This window comes from Pleurodeles waltl, chromosome 7, assembly GCF_031143425.1.
Source record: "Pleurodeles waltl isolate 20211129_DDA chromosome 7, aPleWal1.hap1.20221129, whole genome shotgun sequence".
Classification (NCBI taxonomy): domain Eukaryota; kingdom Metazoa; phylum Chordata; class Amphibia; order Caudata; family Salamandridae; genus Pleurodeles; species Pleurodeles waltl.
The window spans coordinates 134,767,799-134,784,565 of record NC_090446.1 but is presented as its reverse complement, the minus strand read 5'-3'; positions in this window follow the sequence as shown (position 1 = coordinate 134,784,565).

Here is a 16,767-nt window from a genome sequence, read left to right as displayed (position 1 = left end):
CTTTGAGCATTCCTGCTGCCCGATCGCATAGCGTTCGGACAGCATGAATGCCCACTAAACACCAGGGATTTTATTTATCTGTTGTAGATGTTGTTTGTGTGTGTCGGGAAGCGGCCCCCTAGGCATGGATTGCTCCCCTTTGGGGGGCATATATTTTTTATGGCCATTTCTGCCCCCTTTGGCAGGGGTCGCCCCCCCCAAAGGGGGCAAGAACTGTTGGCCATTTCTGCCCTGCCTATTGCCCCCAAGGGGGGCAGAAGCCACTTAGGCACAAGGGATAGTGTGTGTGTGTTTTTTCTTGTTTGGGGGGTGGCCCCTTCGGCAAGGGCCGCTACCCATGGGAGCACACTACTAAAGGTATTTTTTGCCCCCCTTGAGGCAGATAGGCCTAATTTTTAGTAGGCCCATCTGCCCCTATGGGGGGCAGAATCCACTTAGGGACTAATTTCTAAATGCTTGATGGTGGAGTGTTTGTCAACTGGGAAAGTATTTGCATTTGTGATAACAGTTTTTTTCTCCTTTTTGTTCTAGTTCAAAGCTTTTGCTTCCTTTGCTGTGGCTCCTTGCGGTTTTGGCAGTGGTTGACCTGCGGTTTGCATAGTTACATGTTTTAGGTTAGTAAAAACAATTTACTCCAAAGGAGTATTGGTGCCATGCATGAATGACATGTTTGTAGGTGGTGTACTAAATGCAGGATTGTGTGTGAAATTGTCCTTAGATTTGTGCACAATGATATTTGTGTTTTCTTATTTCTAATTTGCTTTTCTTTCTTTCTTTTTAGTGGGATTTCATTGGTGATTGCTGTCTGTGCAGAGTAGTTGCTGGTGAGTAGGTTTTTCCGACAAGTGAGTGGCAGCATTTTTCAGTACATAACTCTTTGTATAAAGCCACACTTTGTTTATTACATTACTTATCTTACACAGTGCTGGTTGTTGGTGGTGCATTTGTCCAGTTAATTTTCGTAGGAAGGATCATGGCTAGCCGCAGGATGACCGCTCAGCAGGTTGCTGGTATGCTTTTTGAGTCATTGTCTGATTATGATTATGAGACTGCCTCTGCATCTGAGGCAGAGGAGGAAGTACAAGATTCTGGCAGTGACGTTTCTGACGGAGAGGAATCTTCTGATGAGGAAGCCACTCTCAGTGCGGATGAAGGGCTTGTTTTAGAGGAGGACACTGATGTGCCAATAGTGCAGCAACCTGGGGCTGAAAGGTTTCCTGTTGGAAGACCTGAACTCTGGGTTGCCCCAAACATGGAGCAGCCAGAGTTGCCTGCCTTTACTGGTCTCCCCAGGTGTAGAGTCAATACGGATAACTTTTTTGCCTGTCAGTTTCTTTGAGTTATTTATGGATGATGTGTTTTTGGAAGAGATTGTTGAGCAGACTAATTTGTATGCGGAGAAGTATTTGAGGGACAACGCTGCCAGACTTAGGCCACACTCTAGAGCTACCCAGTGGATTCCCACAAATTTGGAAGAGATGAAAAGGTTTTTGGGTTTGACTCTTTTGATGGGGTTGATAAGGAAGCCGTCACTGGCTTCTTATTGGTCTACTAGTCCCTTGATGGCAACGGCTATATTTCCTGTAACCATGAGTCGTAATCAGTATTTGCTTCTTCTTAGGATGCTGCATTTTGTTGACAATGCTTTAGCCTTGCCATGAGATCACCCTGATTCTGACCGTCATTTTAAGGTTAGGCCTGTGCTTGCTCATTTTATAGATCGGTTTTCAGAGATCTATTGTCCAGGCAAAGAAATAACTGTGGACGAGTCTTTGGTCCTCTTCAAGGGTTGTTTGGTTTTTAGGCAGAACATTCCCAGCAAGAGGGCATGATATAGAATTAAATAGTATATGCTGTCTGAAAGTAGTACAGAATATGTGTATAATGTCTGGGTCTACACTGGTAGGGATTCCAGTATTGACCCCCCTGGTTGTCGGCCCACTTTTGGAGTTACTGAGAAAATTGTGTGGGAACTTGGTAGACGATTGTTTAACAAACATCTCCATTTGTATGTAGATAACTTCTACACTGGAGTGCAGTTGTCCAAGGAATTGTTTAGAGTGGACACTGTTGTTTGTGGCACACAATTCGTTGTAACCGGAAAGGCTATCCAAGGGAGCTTGTCTGTAAAAAAACTTGAGAGGGGACAGTGCAGTCCCTTGTGGAATGATGAGCTCCTAGCTTTGAAATTTTCAGACATGTCTACATGCTAAGTACCATTCATGATGAGAGTACTTCCCCCGTGACTGTTTGGGGCCAGGTTTCTGAAGTGCGCAAACCTGTGTGCATTTTAGATTATAATAAGCACATGGGAGGTGTAGATAGAGTTGATCAGAGGTTGGAACCTTATACTGTTATTCGTAAGTCTTACGTTTGGTATAAGAAGTTAATAATTCACCTGTTCCACATGGCAACTTTTAATGCTTTTATTGTGTTCAAGGATAGGTCTCCAGAGTCAAAGATGACATTTGTGAAATATCAGGAGTCAGTGATAGAGAGCCTTATTGTGGTGAAACAGGCAAGAGTTCCGAGATAAGCAGTGGTGGAGGATGTGGCTAGATTGAAAGATCGCCACTTTGCTGAGCACATTCCTCCCACGCCCAAAAAAGACTTTCAAGCTAAGAAATGTAGAGTCTGTGCTCAAAGAGGTATCTGGAGGGAGACTCAAATGTACTGCCCAGATTGTCCCTCAAAGCCTGTGCTGTGTGTGGGTGGCTGTTTCAGGATTTACCACACCCAGAAGAATTAGTGGGAACTGCCATGAGTGTAAACTGCCTGTTTTATATTTTCATGTGTTCAGTTCCATGGTTGGCATTTCTGTCATGTACTTAGTTAGAGCTTTTGTGGTTGTAGTGTTGTAATTATTTCTAATTAGTTAGTGGTTTCTTTGTTTTAAAAAAAAGTGATGCCATTGTGTGTGGAACGGCGCTTGGCTGGGGGTGTAAATATTGACTTGCTGTTGGCTACATCAACACACTGCCAGCCAAACGTCAGCCCACACACTCCCATCAGCTGGTGTGAGTGCTGTATCAGGCTGTAAGTGATGGGCCCTTGAGTGGCGCTGTCTGTTGATATGTGATATGAGTGTTGTAATGTGCTGGGCCCGTGGCTGGCGGCGTGAATGGTCTTGTGCATGTCATGTATGAAAGGTGTGTGAATGGACTGTAAAGCGGTTGGTGCCTTGTCGTGGATTTACAGCTCACGAGCTGTGTCATTGGTTCAGTTTTTTGGCCTTTCAGTTATTAACAGTGCATTTCATTTTTGTGAAATCTCTTGTTAATAAAATTTGATCTACTGAACCATCACTCACCCTCGTGCCAAATCCAACCAGTATGTGTGGTAAAAATGACAAAACATGCCCCGCTTTAATCAGGCGTTGCAGCACACCTGTGACACGTTAGGTGCCTTGGGTGGGACCCCGATGATGAAGCATGCCACCAACTTGGTTGGTGGGTGAGGGGTCTTTTTAACATAACCAAAGTGTGTTTCTTTTCACAATTTTAGTGTTTGGAGCATCACATAAGTATGTTGACACATCAAAATGATCTATTGCAAAACTACCTGTGTTTTGGGGAGGGGGGCACCTATGTTTTTGGTCCCAGGTGCGGCCTTCATCTAGGGAAACCTACTAAACCCAGACATGTTTTAAAAATAGACACTCCAAGGAGTCCAGGGAGGTGTGGCTTGCCTGGATCCCCCCACATTTTCTTACCCAGACTCCTCTGCAAACCTCAAAATGTCTTTAAAAAGCATATTTTCCTCACTTTTCTTTGTAGGATCACCACTCCGGCACAAATTTCCTACCACCCAGCGTTCCCCTCAGTCTCCCAAGTAAAATGATACCTCACTTGTGTGGGGCCCCAAAGCAGAGTCAGCCTAAAAGATGTATAAAAGAAAAATATGTGCTTATCAACTCGCTGTGCTATCCCATCAATCTCTACAGGTTTTTGGCATTTTTCTGTTGCAGGCACCTGGGCCACCCACACAAGTGAGGTATCATTTTTATCAGGAGACGCTGGGTGGAAGGAAATTTGTGGCTCCTCCCAGATTCCAGAACTTTCTGTCACCGAAAATGAGAGGAAAAAGTGTTTTTTTTAGCCAAATTTTGAGGTTTGCAAAGGATTCTGGGTAAGAAAACACTGGGGGATCCACGCAAGTCACAACTCCCTGGTCTCACTCGGACATCTAGTTTTCAGAAATGTTTGGGTTTGGTAGGTTTCCCTATATGGCTGGTGAGCCCAGGACCAAAAACCCAGGTGCCCCCGCAAAAACAGTTAGTTTTGTATTTGATAATTTTGATGTGTCCACATAATGTTTTGGGGCATTTCCTTTTGCAGGCGCTAGGCCTACCCACACAAGTGAGGTACCATTTTTATCGGTAGACTTGGGGGTACGCTGGGTGGAAAGAAATTTGTGGCTCCTCTCAGATTACAGAACTTTCTGTCACCGAGCCCCACTAGTCACCCCATCTTGGATTCCCGTAGGTGTCTAGTTTTTAAAAATGCACAGGTTTGGTGGTTTCCCAAGGTGCCGGCTGAGCTAGATGCCAAATCCACAGCTAAGCGCTTTTCAAAAAACAGGTCTGTTTTCTTTGGGAAAATGTGATGTGTCCACGTTGTGTTTTGGGGCATTTCCTGTCGTGGGCGCTAGGCCCACCCACACAAGTGAGGTACCATTTTTATCGGGAGCCTTGGGGGAACCGTGGATGGGAGGAAATTTGTGGCTCCTCTCAGATTCCAGAACTTTCTGCTCACCGAAATGAGAGGAAAACGTGTTTTTTAGCCAAATTTTGAGGTTTGCAAAGGATTCTGGGTAACAGAACCTGGTCAGAGCCCCACAAGTCAGCCCATCTTGGATTCCCCTAGGCGTCTAGTTTTCAGAAATGCACAGGTTTGCTACGTTTCCCTAGGTGCCGGCTGAGCTAGAGGACAAAATCCACAGCTAGGCACTTTGCGAAAAACAGCTCAGTTTTCTTAGGGAAAATGTGATGTGTCTACGTTGTGTCTTGGGGCATTTCCTGTCGCGGGCGCTAGGCCTAGCCACACAAGTGATGTACAGTTTTTATCAGGAGACAAGTGATGTACAGTTTTTATCAGGAGACTTGGGGGAACGCTGGGTAGAAGGAAATTTGTGGCTCCTCTCAGATTCCAGAACTTTCTGTCACCGAAATGAGAGGAAAAAGTGTTTTTAGGCCAAATTTTGAGGTTTGCAAAGGATTCTGGGTAACAGATTCTGGTCAGAGCCCAACAAGTCACCCCATCTTGGATTCCCCTAGGTGTCTAGTTTTCAGAAATGCGCATGTTTGCTAGGTTTCCCTGGGTTCCGGATGAGCTAGAGGCCAAAATCCACAGCAAGGCACTTTGCAAATAACAGCTCTGTTTTCTTTGGGAAAATGTGATGTGTGCACATTGTGTTTTGGTGCATTTCCTGTTGCAGGTGCTAGGCCTACCAACACAAGTATGGTACCATTTTTATCGGGAGACTTGCGGGAACGCTGGGTGGAAGGACATTTGTGGCTCCTTTCAGATTCCAGAACTTTCTGTCACCGAAATGAGAGGAAAAAGTGTTTTTTTTGGCCAGATTTTAGGTTTGCAAAGGAATCTGGGTAACAGAACCTGGTCAGAGACCCACAAGTCACCCCATCTTGGATTACCCTAGGTGTCTAGTTTTCAAAAATGTGCAGGTTTGCTATGTTTCCCTAGGTGCCGGCTGAGCTAGAGGCCAAAATCCACAGCTAGGCACTTTGCAAAAAACAGCTCTGTTTTCTTTGGGAAAATGTAATGTGTCTACGCTGTGTTTTGGGGCATTTCCTGTCGCAGGCACTAGGCCTACCCACACAAGTGAGGTACTATTTTTATCGTGAGACTTGGGGAACGCTGTGTGGAAGGAAATTTGTGGCTCCTCCCAGATTCCAGAACTTTCTGTCACCAAAAATTAGAGGAAATAGTGTTTTTTTTAGCCAAATTTTGAGGTTTGCAAAGGATTCTGGGTAAGAAAACACTGGGGGATCCACGCAAGTCACAACTCCCTGGTCTCACTCGGACATCTAGTTTTCAGAAATGTTTGGGTTTGGTAGGTTTCCCTATATGGCTGGTGAGCCCAGGACCAAAAACCCAGGTGCCCCCGCAAAAACAGTTAGTTTTGTATTTGATAATTTTGATGTGTCCACATAATGTTTTGAGGCATTTCCTTTTGCAGGCGCTAGGCCTACCCACACAAGTGAGGTACCATTTTTATCGGTAGACTTGGGGGTACGCTGGGTGGAAAGAAATTTGTTGCTCCTCTCAGATTACAGAACTTTCTGTCACCGAGCCCCACTAGTCACCCCATCTTGGATTCCCGTAGGTGTCTAGTTTTTAAAAATGCACAGGTTTGGTGGTTTCCCAAGGTGCCGGCTGAGCTAGATGCCAAATCCACAGCTAAGCGCTTTCCAAAAAACAGGTCTGTTTTCTTTGGGAAAATGTGATGTGTCCACGTTGTGTTTTGGGGCATTTCCTGTCGTGGGCGCTAGGCCCACCCACACAAGTGAGGTACTATTTATATCGGGAGCCTTGGGGGAACCGTGGATGGGAGGAAATTTGTGGCTCCTCTCAGATTCCAGAACTTTCTGCTCACCTAAATGAGAGGAAAACGTGTTTTTTTAGCCAAATTTTGAGGTTTGCAAAGGATTCTGGGTACTGGAACCTGGTCAGAGCCCCACAAGTCAGCCCATCTTGGATTCCCCTAGGCGTCTAGTTTTCAGAAATGCACAGGTTTGCTACGTTTCCCTAGGTGCCGGCTGAGCTAGAGGCCAAAATCCACAGCTAGGCACTTTGCGAAAAACAGCTCTGTTTTCTTAGGGAAAATGTGATGTGTCTACGTTGTGTCTTGGGGCATTTCCTGTCGCGGGCGCTAGGCCTAGCCACACAAGTGATGTACAGTTTTTATCAGGAGACAAGTGATGTACAGTTTTTATCAGGAGACTTGGGGGAACGCTGGGTAGAAGGAAATTTGTGGCTCCTCTCAGATTCCAGAACTTTCTGTCACCGAAATGAGAGGAAAAAGTGTTTTTAGGCCAAATTTTGAGGTTTGCAAAGGATTCTGGGTAACAGATTCTGGTCAGAGCCCAACAAGTCACCCCATCTTGGATTCCCCTAGGTGTCTAGTTTTCAGAAATGCGCATGTTTGCTAGGTTTCCCTGGGTTCCGGATGAGCTAGAGGCCAAAATCCACAGCAAGGCACTTTGCAAATAACAGCTCTGTTTTCTTTGGGAAAATGTGATGTGTGCACATTGTGTTTTGGTGCATTTCCTGTTGCAGGCGCTAGGCCTACCCACACAAGTGAGGTACCATTTTTATCGGGAGACTTGCAGGAACGCTGGGTGGAAGGACATTTGTGGCTCCTTTCAGATTCCAGAACTTTCTGTCACCGAAATGAGAGGAAAAAGTGTTTTTTTTGGCCAGATTTTAGGTTTGCAAAGGAATCTGGGTAACAGAACCTGGTCAGAGACCCACAAGTCACCCCATCTTGGATTACCCTAGGTGTCTAGTTTTAAAAAATGTGCAGGTTTGCTATGTTTCCCTAGGTGCCGGCTGAGCTAGAGGCCAAAATCCACAGCTAGGCACTTTGCAAAAAACAGCTCTGTTTTCTTTGGGAAAATGTGATGCGTCCACGCTGTGTTTTGGGGCATTTCCTGTCGCAGGCACTAAGCCTACCCACACACGTGAGGTACCATTTGTATCGTGAGACTTGGGGAACGCTGTGTGGAAGGAAATTTGTGGCTCCTCCCAAATTCCAGAACTTTCTGTCACCGAAAATGAGAGGAAAAAGTGTTTTTTTAGCCAAATTTTGAGGTTTGCAAAGGATTCTGGGTAAGAAAACACTGGGGGATCCACGCAAGTCACAACTCCCTGGTCTCACTCGGACATCTAGTTTTCAGAAATGTTTGGGTTTGGTAGGTTTCCCTATATGGCTGGTGAGCCCAGGACCAAAAACCCAGGTGCCCCCGCAAAAACAGTTAGTTTTGTATTTGATAATTTTGATGTGTCCACATAATGTTTTGGGGCATTTCCTTTTGCAGGCGCTAGGCCTACCCACACAAGTGAGGTACCATTTTTATCGGTAGACTTGGGGGTACGCTGGGTAGAAAGAAATTTGTGGCTCCTCTCAGATTACAGAACTTTCTGTCACCGAGCCCCACTAGTCACCCCATCTTGGATTCCCGTAGGTGTCTAGTTTTTAAAAATGCACAGGTTTGGTGGTTTCCCAAGGTGCCGGCTGAGCTAGATGCCAAATCCACAGCTAAGCGCTTTCCAAAAAACAGGTCTGTTTTCTTTGGGAAAATGTGATGTGTCCACGTTGTGTTTTGGGGCATTTCCTGTCGTGGGCGCTAGGCCCACCCACACAAGTGAGGTACCATTTTTATCGGGAGCCTTGGGGGAACTGTGGATGGGAGGAAATTTGTGGCTCCTCTCAGATTCCAGAACTTTCTGCTCACCTAAATGAGAGGAAAATGTGTTTTTTTAGCCAAATTTTGAGGTTTGCAAAGGATTCTGGGTAACAGAACCTGGTCAGAGCCCCACAAGTCAGCCCATCTTGGATTCCCCTAGGCGTCTAGTTTTCAGAAATGCACAGGTTTGCTACGTTTCCCTAGGTGCCGGCTGAGCTAGAGGCCAAAATCCACAGCTAGGCACTTTGCGAAAAACAGCTCTGTTTTCTTAGGGAAAATGTGATGTGTCTACGTTGTGTCTTGGGGCATTTCCTGTCGCGGGCGCTAGGCCTAGCCACACAAGTGATGTACAGTTTTTATCAGGAGACAAGTGATGTACAGTTTTTATCAGGAGACTTGGGGGAACGCTGGGTAGAAGGAAATTTGTGGCTCCTCTCAGATTCCAGAACTTTCTGTCACCGAAATGAGAGGAAAAAGTGTTTTTAGGCCAAATTTTGAGGTTTGCAAAGGATTCTGGGTAACAGATTCTGGTCAGAGCCCCACAAGTCACCCCATCTTGGATTCCCCTAGGTGTCTAGTTTTCAGAAATGCGCATGTTTGCTAGGTTTCCCTGGGTGCCGGATGAGCTAGAGGCCAAAATCCACAGCAAGGCACTTTGCAAATAACAGCTCTGTTTTCTTTGGGAAAATGTGATGTGTGCACATTGTGTTTTGGTGCATTTCCTGTTGCAGGCGCTAGGCCTACCCACACAAGTGAGGTACCATTTTTATCGGGAGACTTGCGGGAACGCTGGGTGGAAGGAAATTTGTGGCTCCTTTCAGATTCCAGAACTTTCTGTCACCGAAATGAGAGGAAAAAGTGTTTTTTTGGGCCAGATTTTAGGTTTGCAAAGGAATCTGGGTAACAGAACCTGGTCAGAGACCCACAAGTCACCCCATCTTGGATTACCCTAGGTGTCTAGTTTTAAAAAATGTGCAGGTTTGCTATGTTTCCCTAGGTGCCGGCTGAGCTAGAGGCCAAAATCCACAGCTAGGCACTTTGCAAAAAACAGCTCTGTTTTCTTTGGGAAAATGTGATGTGTCCACGCTGTGTTTTGGGGCATTTCCTGTCGCAGGCACTAGGCCTACCCACACAAGTGAGGTACCATTTTTATCGTGAGACTTGGGGAAGGCTGTGTGGAAGGAAATTTGTGGCTCCTCCCAGATTCCAGAACTTTCTGTCACCGAAAATGAGAGGAAAAAGTGTTTTTTTAACCAAATTTTGAGGTTTGCAAAGGATTCTGGGTAAGAAAACACTGGGGGATCCACGCAAGTCACAACTCCCTGGTCTCACTCGGACATCTAGTTTTCAGAAATGTTTATGTTTGGTAGGTTTCCCTATATGGCTGGTGAGCCCAGGGCCAAAAACCCAGGTGCCCCCGCAAAAACAGTTAGTTTTGTATTTGATAATTTTGATGTGTCCACATAGTGTTTTGGGGCATTTCATGTCGCAGGCGCTAGGCCTAGCCACACAAGTGAGGTACCATTTTTATCGCAAGACTTGAGGGAACGCTGGATGGAAGGAAATCTGTGGCTCCTCTCAGATTCCAGAACTTTCTGTCACCGAAATGTGAGGAAAAAGTGTTTTTTTAGCCAAATTTTGAGGTTTGCAAAGGATTCTGTGTAACAGAACCTGACCAGAGCCCACAATTTACCCCATCTTGGATTCCCCTAGGTGTCTTGTTTTTAAAAATGCACAGGTTTGGTAGTTTCCTTAGGTGCCGGCTGAGCTAGAGGCCAAAACCTACAGCTAGGCACTTTGCAAAAAACATGTCAGATTTCAATGTAAAAATGTGATGTGTCCATGTTGTGTTTCCTGTCGCGAGCATTAGGCCTACCCACGCAAGTTAGGTACCATTTGTATCGGGAGACTTGGGGGAACACAGAATAGCAAAACAAGTGTTATTGTCCCTTGTCTTTTTCTACATTTTTTCCTTCCAAATATAAGACAGTGTGTAAAAAAGATGTCAATTTGAGAAATGCCCTGTAATTCACATGCTAGTATGGGCACCCCGGAATTCAGAGATGTGCAGATAACCACTGTTTTTCAACACCTTATCTTGTACCCATTTTGGAAATACAAAGGTTTTCTTGATACCTATTTTTCACTTTTTATATTTCAGCAAATGAATTGCTGTATACTCGGTAAAGAATGAAAACCCATTCCAAGGTGCAGCTCATTTATTGGCTCTGGGTACCTATGGTTCTTGATGAACCTACAAACCCTATATATCCCCGCAACCAGAAGAGTCCAGAAGACGTAACGGTATATTGCTTTAAAAAATCTGACATCACAGGAAAAAGGTACAGAGTAAAACGTGGAGAAAAATGGCTGGTTATTTCAGCTGTGATTTTCCGTAGGAAAACCTTGTAGGATCTACACAAGTGACGTCTTGCTGAATTCAGAATTTTATCTACTTTTCAGAAATGTTTAGCTTTCCAGGATGCACCATTGGTTTCACACCCATTCCTGTCACTAACTGGAAGGAGGCTGAAAGCACAAAAAATAGTAAAAATGGGGTATGTCCCAGTAAAATGCCAAAATTGTATTGAAAAATTGGGTTTTCTGATTCAAGTCTGCCTGTTCATGAAAGCTGGGAAGATGGTGATTTTAGCACCGCAAACCCTTTGTTGATGCCATTTTCAGGGATAAAAACACAAGTCTTCTTCTGCAACCCTTTTTTCCCATTTTTTTTAACCAAAAACTAAATTTTCGCTTTATTTTGGCTAATTTCTTGGTCTCCTTCAGGGGAACCCACAAAGTCTGGGTACCTCTAGAATCCCTAAGATGTTGGGAAAAAAGGACGCAAATTTGCCATGGGTAGCTTATTTGGAGAAAAAGTTATGAGGGCCTAAGCACGAACCACCCCAAATAGCCAAATAAAGGCTCAGCACAGGAGGGGAAAAGGCGTGGCTGAGCAGCAGGCAATACATAATACAGAACCATCGGTACAATATGTGTTGTTTTTAATGTGTTATTCCATTTTCAGCTTGCTGTGCGGAGGAGAGTGGCGGAAGCCCAGACTAGCTAGTGTTTTTTTTCACTACAAAGGGTGCCCTCTGCCTTTGGAGCTGTCCCTACCAACTCTTTGCCCCTTGTCAATAAAGTCAGCTCGAAGCACATCTTTCGTCTTCCCAGAACTGCAGCATGAAAACACACCCCTTGCCTGAGCTGCTGCGAACTTTCGCTGAAAAGCAAATATGCGTTGAAACAAACGTCTGATTGGTGTAAAAAGGTAACACCCGCGCTTCTTTAGGACGAGACGTGACGACTCCGGGCGTGTCACGTATTTGTGCTTCATGTATGAATGTAGAGAGCTGCAGCTTGCTGTGGTCAATACTGCCCCTTAGTGGCAAGTGTACATAGGACACCTACATGAACCAAATTGTACTACAAAGCTGGAGTCAACCCTTAATGCCAACCTTTGTCTGGGTTCTTCAATCCATCTGCCTATCCGATAGCAAACCAATCGTATGACGATTTCAGAATTAAACAGTTGCAGGATCCCAAATATAGGTAAAACATTTTTACTACACTGTTCTTCGTTTCTTATTACAAATTTCAGTTAGTGTTAAAAAGAAATATATTTTTATCAGCTCTTTTTAAGTTTCGACAACATACAACTTTTAGTTGTCTATTGTGGAAGACCGATAGGGTGCAATACTTGCAGCGGGCTTTTGGCCAACCCACTGCTTATCATTAGTTGACTCTGTAATCAATCTCATTTGGTTTATTGTTTTTTGCTAATGCTGCATAACATCAGCCAAAGCATCTATTTTTGCCGATGCTGAATTGGCAAAAAAGCGATGGCAAAACCATTAGGTCTGCCAAAATGTGCAACCCTTTGGTTTTTCCAGATCTTGCCTGTCCGTGAGATGGAGAGCACAGATGTACAGCACCAGTCCTAAATGTCTCAGTGCACCCAATGTTTATGGCAATCACAAACTTTGTGAAAGATTCCTTTTTGCGATACTATTGTTAATTTAATTCGTGTTAATAGCCTGAAAAAGAGTGATGGCTAAGACCCTAGGAGAATCAAGGCTCAAAAGAAAAAACCCTCTTTATTTAAAGGAGGCAGGGTAATATGACAACCTACAGCTTCCAGTGCACTTTACTATATTTAGACCATTCTCACCTAATTAACACAATATATCAATAAACTAATAACATATAAAACGTTTTATATCAAACCGTATACAATGTATTCTCATTATTATAAATAAAAAAGATACAAGGAAATATTTTTCTTTAAAAATATCATACAATCTTTATTCAATGTGCTTTCTGGTTATCTGCCTAGGAAATGATTTATCCACCTTCAGTTGCTCCTCCAGGACTCATCCTTCTGCAGAGTCATCTTACTGTATATTGTTTGACTCGTGCTCTTCACAAACAACTTTGAGGACATCACTGTTTACAAAATGGCTAGTCATTTGATGAAATATATGTTCACAAAGATGTAGTAATATTAATCTAAACAATCTGTGTTGGTGAGTGATTGTGTTTGATGAATGCTGTGATATGGGGGAAATGATTTATAGTGATTTTTGTTTCCACACTGTGAATTTAACTTGTATGATATTTTAAAGGAAGATTATTTTTAGGGAGATATTTTTAATTAAATGAATGAGACTTAATTATATACGTTTTGAGGTAAAAATTTGGATGCGATCAGTGCTTAATTTGTAAAATGATGAATGCCAGTGCCCCAAGCACCGCTTCCATGCATGCGACAGGCATTATTGAGTATTAGTGGCCCAACACCAAGGCTGCGTAGTCTTGAATCCACAAGACTCTTGAATCCACTGCTGTCCCTTTATCTCACTCTACTGAGTTCCTGCTTTCTCTACTCGTGATGTTTGTTTCCGTCTTTCACTTCCTCCTTCTTTCCTTTTTAAAAACATTTCTTTATTGATTTTTAAACAACCAGGAGAATATAGGCCACCCTTTCACAACATAAAGAGAAAAAAACTTGAGCTATGGAAATGACAATACAACAAGCTTCGCTGACCGAGGCCCCGGTCCAGACACTGCAAAAATTATATACAAAACCTACCCCATGCGGGACCCCAGTCTGTGATACCGGGGTTATTCTGTTGTGTCCTCTGTTTCTGGGCCAAGCCAGGTCTTACACCCCTCTCTTCCCTTCAGGGAACATCTTCCTCAGCATGTTTCCAGGGTCCTCTCACCTTCTTGTACTTTCTGGGGCAGCCACGTGCCTGATACACCATGTTTTCATAGTGCATGCACCAGTGTACATTGGATTCCAGCGCCCTTTGCTCAGAGACTTCTCCATGCCCCACATCCGAACCACATCCCATACTGCCACCATCAAGGCGGTGTCGCAGAAGAGTAGGGAATATCGGTCCAGGGACTCCCCCCCAAGAATCCCCAGGGCAATCAGCTGGGGCGTCAACGCCAGTGCACAGCCTAAGGCAGTGAACATGGATATCCTCCTACCCCCTCCCTCCCAGTATCTCTGCAGCTTGGGGCATCCCCATATTGTGTGCAGTAGTCTGCCTTTTACCTGCAGCCCCTCGGGCACCGTTCTGAGTCTGCACTTTCTATTCAAAACAGTCTTGTTCTGGTGTAATAAGCCCTGTGGAGCAGTTTCAGCCGGATCCGTTGGAATCTGGCCTGGATGGCTGCCTCTCGATGGCGCCTGAAGGCTGCTACCCGGTCACCGTCCTCCAGTCTACCCAGATCTCCCTTCCACTGTCCCCAGAGACGATCCATTGGGGCGTTACTATTGTGTAGGAGCTTTGAGTATAGTTTGTACACCGTATGGTTAGTCAAGGGGGTCCTTAGTGCACTATATTCTAGATGGGATTCATCTGGGGCCTCCCTTAGCTCCTCAAAGTGTGGCTGCAGAAGATGTCACAGATGTTGATATCAGAGGTACTGGCCCCGGGATAATTTGTATTTGTTCTGCAGTTTGGGGAACAGTATAATCTTTTGCCCCTTTCACAATATCCCCACCTTGGGTATTCTGATCAGATCCCATCTGTTTGGCCCTGGACTGCCCTCAAGCTTCTCAACTGATCTGTGGCCCAATGAGGGATCTGCCAGATCTCCATCACCACCGCCGTGGGGTGTCAGCAGCTAAGACAACTCTCATCTATCAAATAACCATAGGACCTATCCTTCCAGGTCCATCGCTCACCTATCGGCCATAACCAAGGGTTTCTGCTGCAGGGAGAAGACCCACTCATTGCTACCCGTAGCTGGGTATCCCAGTAATACCAGCGGACATCAGGGAGAGCTATGTCACCATCTGTCTCCGTGTGACGGATGTTCATGCTATCCTAGGAGTTCCGCCAACCCAGAGCAGGCTGCGTGTGACATTAGCCGCTTCTCTGGAAAATTCCTCTGGGACCTCAAACGGAGTGTTTTGTAGGATTTACAGAAATTTGAGGCGGTATATCTATATCTATATATGTAGGTATATAGAGAGGAAGCTTTTTCCACCATTCCATCTCGGTTTTATATGACTCAAACATTTTCCCAGGTTTTCTGCTAGGAACAGTTCTCGATCTTTTGTGACGAATGTTCCCAGATAACTGAACCCCTTTGCTGCCATGTTAGGGGGTGATGCCAAGTGCCACCTCCAGCCCCTCAGAGAGTGGGAATGCAATTGACTCACCCCTGAAAAGGAGCCAAACACTTCCAGAATCTCTAGCACCCTGGGTACTGCATTTATGCGCCTGCCAGGTACAGTAGGATGCCATCCCCATACAGGAATATGACATCTTCCCAATCTGGGTACCATCTCAGGCCAGGCAGTTCGATCACCAGTGCATGGGGAGAGAGCTGGCACCCCTGTCTGGTGTCCCTACCCAGGGGGAACTCGGCCAAGAAGTCCCCATTCACCTTATCCTGAACCATGGGGTCCTTGTACAATAAACCCACGCAGGACAGAAATCTTCCATGGATCCCCATTTTCCTCAGTATAGCCATGAAACAGGGTCATTAAAGAGAGTCAAAAGCCTTTTCTGCCTTGGGGAGAGTAGGAGAGGTGACTCTGCTAGTCGTTCGCTATGCACCAGGTAGCTGACTAGGCAGTGGAGATAATGGCCCTCATTATGAGTTTGGCGGTCTTTTGCCAAGACCGCCACAGTTGCGACCGCCAAAAGACCACCAGTGTTGGCGGTATCCCGCCCGCCATATTAAGAGTCCACAATGAAGACCGCCAAAAACAGCCACAAATCCAACACCGCCAGGACACTGGTGGCTGGGAAAGATGCGGTTCCACCACCAGTACCGCCATGCCGACAACATTCTACCGTCCGGAAGCACAGTGGTCCTTCCATGGCGGAAAACCATTGGTGATCCAATTTGCAGCGGACTGAACATACTCCTGTCAAAACACAACACCACATTGGACAGTTCGAAGACCCCACACCTGACAAACACACCAGACACACCTACACACAGCAATATATCACACATCCCCACACAACCCACAAGCCTTTGTGACTAAAACCACAGAACGAGAGACAAGAGCAGCCACAATCACAAACCTAGCACCTACACACAAGGCACATTTACACTTCACACTCACCACACAACTGGACCACCTACACTATACACACACATCACAACTACACACAGACACCATAACCTACCAGCACTCACAACCAAATATCCCCAACCCACCAAGCACCCTACACTGCAGGAGTTGAGGGTCATGGTCAATGAAATCCTGAGGGTAGAGCCACAACTCTTAGGAGCACAGGTACAGCATACCTTCATAGCTAGGAAAATTGAGTTATTTCAGAGAATAGTCGACAGGGTCAACTCTGTGGGCACCCATCCAAGCACAAGGGAGGACATCAGGAAGAGGTGGAACAACCTGCGGGGTAAGGTGCGTTCCATGGCGTCCAGGCACCAGCTGACAGTACTGAAGACTGGCGGTGGGCCCCCACCTCCTCCCCCAGAGTTCACATTGTGGGAGAAGAAGGTCTTGGACATCCTGCATTCTGAGGGCCTGACTGTAATACCTGGAGGACTGGACTCTTGTGAGTAACTAATATTCCCCTGGCACTAATTTGTCCTGTCCAGCATGCTTCCTCACCACCCAAACCCTCCCCAATTCACTCCTTCTCCCACAGCATCTCCCACCAGTCACCTGATACCCCTCTCCTGCATGTTACACCACCACCCACCCCCAATGCCCACACACTACCTTCCGAATACACTGCCAAGTACAATCACTAAGACTCCCACATTGTGCTAGCCCATCCACATCAAAACATGCAATGTGCACGTCACATCACACATCTTGCATGTATGACTATTGC